Raw genomic sequence first — 7,021 nt, 5'->3', positions numbered from 1 at the left:
GATTTTTTAAGCGTGAATAAGACCTTTCGGCCCATCTGCAGTGCGGGTCATTAGACTTCCATCTATTCTAGTCCCAGTTCCCATAAACCTGCGTTTCTGATGTTACCAGGGCGAATCTAAATGGGGTTCTCCCTGTGATCTTAAATGACACAACAATGGGACTGAAGTTGGACATGGTCACATTATGTTGTAACACCGCCGAGGAACTCAACCTCATATTTACCCACAGATGGAAACAAACAGAGGGCTCAGGATTAGTCCCATTCCATATGCTTCCCATCCGCCAGTTTCTCCGACCAGCTCACCGCAGCTGGTCAAAGAGGTCTGCAGCACAGAAAATGCCCTTCGGCCCATCAAGTCTGCACCAGTCGAAGACTGGCCCCTGACTGTTTTCATCTCGTTTTCCAACGGTTGGCTCGTAGTTCCAACAAAGTTGGGATGGAATTGTTCAATCCATAGTGTCTCAACTTTCTCTGGAGATTTCTGCATGTTTCACTCTGAAAGGCAGAGGGTTGCAGATTGCCCACATTCGCGACCTGTCTGAAATGTCTTTTTTCCCTTCTCCTGTGTTTTGTATGTGAAAGATGAAGATAGGGTGTAATCTCCCTTTTTATTTGTTGACATTACTGAATCGTAACCGGTAGGATTCCAGGCTGTGAGGGTAAAGCCCAATGAATTTCAAGTCCATTGCCTTAAACACACATCGACGATTACAGAACCACACTGTCCTCTTCATTTTCCAGGTGTCTCTCATTGTGGAGCTGAGGAAGAGTGAATCATTATCGGGTTGGTTTGAATCCAATCACTTCACAGTTTGTAAAAGCGTTAAATGTTGGTGCATGGTGGGACTGGTTGTATCATCCTGACAGATGGAACGGGCATTTATTTATAACCAAGAACAAGAATTGCAAGAGAAACTCAGCAGATCTTACAGCATCTGTGCAGAGAAAATCAGAGACAACATTTCAAAACTTCATCAGAACTCGGTAATCTCCCACAGGTCCTGCCAAACCCGTTAGATTGGACAGCAGCTTCTGTTTTTGTTTCAGATTCCAAGAATCCACAGTTCTTTACATGAACCATTAAAGCAATGCAGAAACTTCTTTGTGGTTCCTCACACGAAAGGGTTCCGTTTGGAGAACATTTTCCTGACCCCACTCGACACACGAAACAGTGCAGCATCCAAAACAGATGCAGCAAGAACAACCATCGCTGTCGCCCTGGGGGCTCTTGAACCGGGAACCTTTCATTTAACAGCCCAATGCGCTGAAACCTTTAACCTCACACCTTGCACGATCCTCTAAAGCAGGCTGTGACTGACTTCCCACTTCAGACTGCCCTTCCCAGAACGTCAACTGTCCTCTATCAGTTTTACTTTGCCAGAATATAGACTGAGACATTCATTATGGCGACATGGGAACAGTCTGATCCCACCCACTACAGACACACCCATGACACTGGGAACCAGCTCTCCTCCAACCGGGACCATCTCCCTTCGAGCCTCCCAGTGTCTTGTGTGGTCCCGAGTTATTTCATTGATCTAGAGTCCAGATGAGATTTGTATTCCTCATGTACAGGAACGAGAATTCTTTCAATGTATCCGATCAGTTCATGTGGTGTCCTCTTCAAGAAGAGGAAGGTGTCTTGACTGTTTCTGCTCAGCCCGACAGTTCACCCTTCTTCATTCTCCTCTGATTCCATTTCCCAAAGAGTTCCCGAAGATTCACAAAGCTGGGAACTGTGTTATAAGGGATGCGCCTTCAACATTTGTGCACCTGCCAATTGACGATATTTTCCCAAAATCTCTTCACAATCCTCTGTCTTACACCGTGTCCAGGGATGAGAAGTCCCGTTTTGTGGAGAGATTCCCGAGGCTGGTGAGTTTCTCTTTGGGGTAAAGATGGTTAACCGGCAATTTCCTGCGGCTGTTTATAATGATGGGAGTGGGAACCGTGGGCATGGGCACTTTGACGGGCAGGACCAAGTGTTCCCACTGACCAGAGGCAGTGAACAGAGGGACTGAAATTAAAGGAATCGAATGAAAAGCAGCACTTCTGCGCAGTACATTCACAGAATACTGCAGGAGCTCGATGGGTCTAGCAGTCTCTGTGAACAGAGAAACAGAAATAACGGTTGGAGTGTGGGATATTTCTTTTTGAGAACTCGAGCAGCCAAAGTCTAATCAAATGATTGGCCTGACTTGCAGAAGTTTGAGCGAGAATGTGCCCTGCAGGGGGTCGTTCAAGATGTAGTCGGCAGGTTTCGACCCTGCATGGGGACACATTAATGGATTACTAACCCATCTCCTTAATCACTGGGGCACGACAATTCCAGGAGGCACACGAGCTCCACATCTTTCTGCTCCAGAACACTCCGGTTTTCTCCAGCAGAGTATTGTACCCTGAACCCCCAGGACCAAGGTGAGGATGCCAACCCGTACACGGACAGGAACGGCAGTGAGAGTGAGGGCAACAGCTGCCATTGTCGTATGGACATCCACAAACACTCCCTTTGAAAAGGACTTTGTCCATATGAAAGTCTGTACAGCAGTATAACCCGGGGCCCAAACAGACTGTGCTGGGGATTCATATTCCAGACAATTTACGGTGGGCACCGTTTTCCCTGAAAGTGAGTGGGGATTGATATTTCATTGCTGATGTGAAACCAGATCCTACACTGAATCTGCTCGCCGGTTTTTGTTGCTGTGGTGAAACGGTGGGCAATCACGGTGTGAAACGTTGTTCTAGCTCTCTGGTTTCCTTCATTCCTGTCCTGGTCAGGGAGGCTGGGGATTGGTCCTCTCCATCAGATGGAGGGACCAGCGCATTGTTGACCCAATTTAATCAAGAATGGAATTGATCATCTTCACTTCTCATGGTTCATTGTTGTTCTGGTTTGTTGGATGTTACTTGAGCACTTTCTGGGACTTGACAATGCATTAAAGCTGCAGTATGTTTGGAAGCACGGTTTGGAATTGTCTCGCTACCATTTGTGTGTGAGCAGTATATGACATAGATGACTCGCACTCCCTCAAAGTCAGCATGTCAGTGTGTCTGGCAATGGTTCCGCCTTTTCTGTTTTGCTTCTGTTCCACGCTAAGAGCTGTCAGTATTTGAATTCGCTGGAGTGCTGAGGGGGTCACACAATTTGTGTGGTATTTTTCTTCAGGCCAAACTCCACCCTCCAGGAAATATCGCCAAACGCGCTGAGTAACAAACAGCATGCGTTTTTTTTTATCAAATGGCCTATTCAAGCTGGTGTCAGCTTCTGGAGCGTCTCAGAGTTGCCAAGCACGGAAACAGACCCTGCTATCTAACTTGCCACTTCTAAACAAATAACCGAAATTAATCTAACCAATATTTGCCAAAATTTGTCCCTTATCTCGCCGAACCCTTTCAGATGCCTTTGAAATGTTGTGAGCGCACCAGTCTCTGCCCCTAAATATGGCAATTCATTCTGTACACACGGAAATGTCTGTTTTCAAAACAAGTGTCCCTCACATCCCCTTTAAATGTTACTGTTCTCACATTTAACCAATGTTATCTCACTTTGAACTCATGTGCCTTGTGAAAAATTACTCCCTGACTCTTTTCTCTGTCCGTCTGCCCCCTGACTTTAAAATTCTGTAAGGCCATTCCTCTGCCCTGAAGCTCCAGGGAAAACTGTCGAAGTCTATTCAGCTTCGTGCTATTGTCCAAACAGTGCAAACCTTGCAAACCCTTTCAAATACTTTCGAAATTGTTCCACGTTTGTTACTGAATGCGCGATCTGTTCGTGCCTGAAGTGAAGCGATGCTGAAACACTAGTAATGACAATTTTGGAAGCTTGTCTCAGTGCGGTAGCGTGGCCGAGTGGTCTAAGGCGCTGGATTTAAGCTCCAGTCTCGATCGAGTCGTGCGTTCGAGTCCCACCGCTACCAAGGTGGGGGCTGTTCTGCTGCAGGCAATAGAACATAGGGAGCATATGTGTTTTCGTCGTTTTGGCTGTAGCTGCCCAGGCCTCTGATCCAGGCTGACTTGGAAAACAGTGTGAGTCCTTGCTGTCGGACCCTCCTCAAGACCTCTGCTTTCGGACATACTCGCGGCCAGTTTCTGTGTCTCAAATAGTCACTGCATTTGTCTGAAAGTTTGGTGGTTCGAGCCCGACCTTACCACCGAGCATCAACAATTTCAGTTCAAGCATTGAGACCAACCATATCCCGACACTGCAACCACAAGAACCCACCCGAGTCTGCAGCTGGATGTGGCCCCAATCTCTCCAAGGCCCCGCTGCCAACAGAAAGCGGCTACTGCAGCTTCAATCAGCGGCTTCCTGCTCAGCCCTGGGACACAGCACATGGAAAATCCTTCCCCAGGAACGGCTCTTCCCGTGTGAAAGGGACAACCATTCCACTTTAAATTGGACACGGCTTCAGAGGATTGTTCCTGTTCTTGGAACGTTTCATAAACAAAACTCCTGTCTCGCAAATAAGGAGGGGGAAAAGTTGTTGGCAGGAAGAATAGAGAAAGTGTTGACTGTGAGGACTCTGTCTCGTCAGCAGATAGGATTCCTTACACTCGAAACTGGAATGATTGGGTTTCCTTCGGGAATTTCCCAATTGATTTACCGTCTGCCAGAGAGACTGGGAATCACTCCGGAGACATAAAGATGAGGATAAAAATATGAAAATATTTATATTGAGTCTTAAATCCAGAGACAAGTGTTAAATCGATAATAATGTTCTGAAGGAATAATAGCTGAGAAATGGAAAGTGTGAATGATAACATTTGTGATTGGGAGGAATGAACTGGATCCTTGTAAATTGCAATGCCGGGTGAAATATGCTCAGTATGAAATGACACACTCATCAATCGTGAGCCAGGCCCAGCTACTTTAGTCGGTAGAGCATGAGATGCTTCATCTCAGGGCCGTAGGTTCCAGCCTCCCGATGGGCCCTTTCCCTCCTTTAAAGAAATCCATCTCTCTGCTCCCCTTGCAGTATTGCAACCCAGTGTAGGGGTTGGTTTGGACACGTCGATCCGACTGTGTTTGATCACACCTCGGTTTCTGAGTGAAAGCTGTCTCCACTTGCCCATAAGATGGAATCCTATCTGCTGACGAGACAGAGTCCTCACAGTCAACACTTTCTCTATTCTTCCTGCCAACAACTTTTCCCCCTCCTTATTTGCGAGACAGGAGTTTTGTTTATGAAACGTTCCAAGAACAGGAACAATCCTCTGAAGCCGTGTCCAATTTAAAGTGGAATGGTTGTCCCTTTCACACGGGAAGAGCCGTTCCTGGGGAAGGATTTTCCATGTGCTGTGTCCCAGGGCTGAGCAGGAAGCCGCTGATTGAAGCTGCAGTAGCCGCTTTCTGTTGGCAGCGGGGCCTTGGAGAGATTGGGGACACATCCAGCTGCAGACTCGGGTGAGTTCTTGTGGTCTCAATGCTTGGACTGAAATAATTGTGGTTCGGTGCTAAGGGCGGGCTCGAACCACCAAGCTTCCAGCCAAATGCAGTGACAATTTGATACACAGAAACTGGCCATGCAGATGTCCGAAAGCAGAGGGGTTGAGGAGAGTCCGACAGCAAGGACTCACACTGTTTTCAGACTCAGTTGACCTGAGCAGCGGCAAACACAACAACGAAAACGCAGACAGCCTGCAGAGGTTCTGCTTTGTTCAGCTGTTTGCAGTGAAGCAACCGCTGGTAGCGGTGGGATTCGAACCCACGACTCGTTAGAGACTGGAGCTTAAATCCAGCGCCTTAGACCACTCGGCCACGCTACCACAAAGGAGCAGAGCGCCAAAATCTCATTACTAGCGTTTCAGCATCGCTTCACTTCAGGCACTGACAGATCGCGCATTCAGTAACGAACGTGGAACAATTTCGAAAGTATTTGAAAGGGTTTGCAAGGTTTGCACTGTTTGGACATTAGCACGAAGCTGAATTGGCTTCGGCAGTTTTCCCTGGAGCTTCAGGGCTGAGGAATGGCCTTACAGAATTTTATAAAGACATGAGGGAGACGGACAGAGAAAAGAGTCAGGGAGTAATTTTTCACAAGGTACTTGAGTTCAATGCGAGATAACATTGGTTTAATGTGAGAACAGTAATATTTAAAGGGGATGTGAGGGACACTTGTTTTGAACACAGACATTTCCGTGTGTACAGAATGAATTGTCATATTTAGGGGCAGAGACTGGTGCGCTCACAACATTTCAAAGGCATCTGAAAGGGTTCGGAGAGATAAGGGACAAATTTTGGCAAATATTGGTTAGATTAATTTCGGTTATCTGTTTAGCAGTGGCAAGTTAGATAGCAGGGTCTGTTTCCGTGCTTGGCAACTCTGAGACGCTCCAAAAGCTGACACCAGCTTGAACAGACCATTTGATAAAAAAAACGCTTGCTATTTGTTACTCAGCGCGTTTGGCTATTTTTCCGGGAGAGTGGAGTTTGGCTGAAGAAAAATACCACACAAATTGTGTTACCCCCTCAGCACTCCAGCGAATCCAAAAACTGACAGCTCTTAGCGTGGAACAGAAGCAAAACAGAAAAGGCGGAACCATTGGCAGACACACTGGCATGCTGACCTTGAGGGAGTGCGATTCGTCTATGTCATGTACTGCTCACACAAACGGCAGCGAGACAATTCCAAACCGTGCTTCCAAACATACTGCAGCGTGTTTGGCGGAGCTGGGAAGATGGTTTGCAGCATTTTCCTCACATTTCTGGGTGACATCCTCAGGGCTGCAGAGTCTGTTGTAAAGCGCTGCTGTCCTGGTGCAGTTGGAATTGATTTGGTTTCATTCCCGCTCCTTCCGGTTTTTGGGGTTACAGACTGGGTCCAGATGAATCTGTTTATTGATGGAATCCGCGGATGAGTGCCCTGCTTCTAGAAATTCTCTCTCTGCCTTCTGTTAGCCCTGTCATATTACAATTGTGCAGTTCTCACCAAACCTTGCCGTCTGGACGGATTACTACTCGGGACAGCTGGTCCGTGACAATTCGGGACTGTCACACAATATCTTTGCCAAGAATGGAT

General features: G+C 47.1%; 2 non-coding genes across 2 annotated transcripts; one reads left to right on the top strand and one right to left on the bottom strand.

Moving 5' to 3' along the window:
• Window positions 1–3,837: 3,837 nt before the first annotated feature.
• trnal-uaa (transfer RNA leucine (anticodon UAA)) lies at window positions 3,838–3,919 on the top strand. Its single transcript has one exon. It is a non-coding gene; the product is annotated as a tRNA-Leu (tRNA).
• A 1,767-nt stretch (window positions 3,920–5,686) lies between these two features.
• On the bottom strand, window positions 5,687–5,768 carry trnal-uaa (transfer RNA leucine (anticodon UAA)). The gene has a single exon. It is a non-coding gene; the product is annotated as a tRNA-Leu (tRNA).
• Between the last annotated feature and the right edge of the window lie 1,253 nt (window positions 5,769–7,021).

Source organism: Chiloscyllium punctatum, chromosome 52 (assembly GCF_047496795.1).
Source record: "Chiloscyllium punctatum isolate Juve2018m chromosome 52, sChiPun1.3, whole genome shotgun sequence".
NCBI classification, from domain to species: Eukaryota; Metazoa; Chordata; class Chondrichthyes; order Orectolobiformes; family Hemiscylliidae; genus Chiloscyllium; species Chiloscyllium punctatum.
Note: the sequence above shows the minus strand (reverse complement) of the source record. Positions and strands in the feature narration are given on the sequence as shown.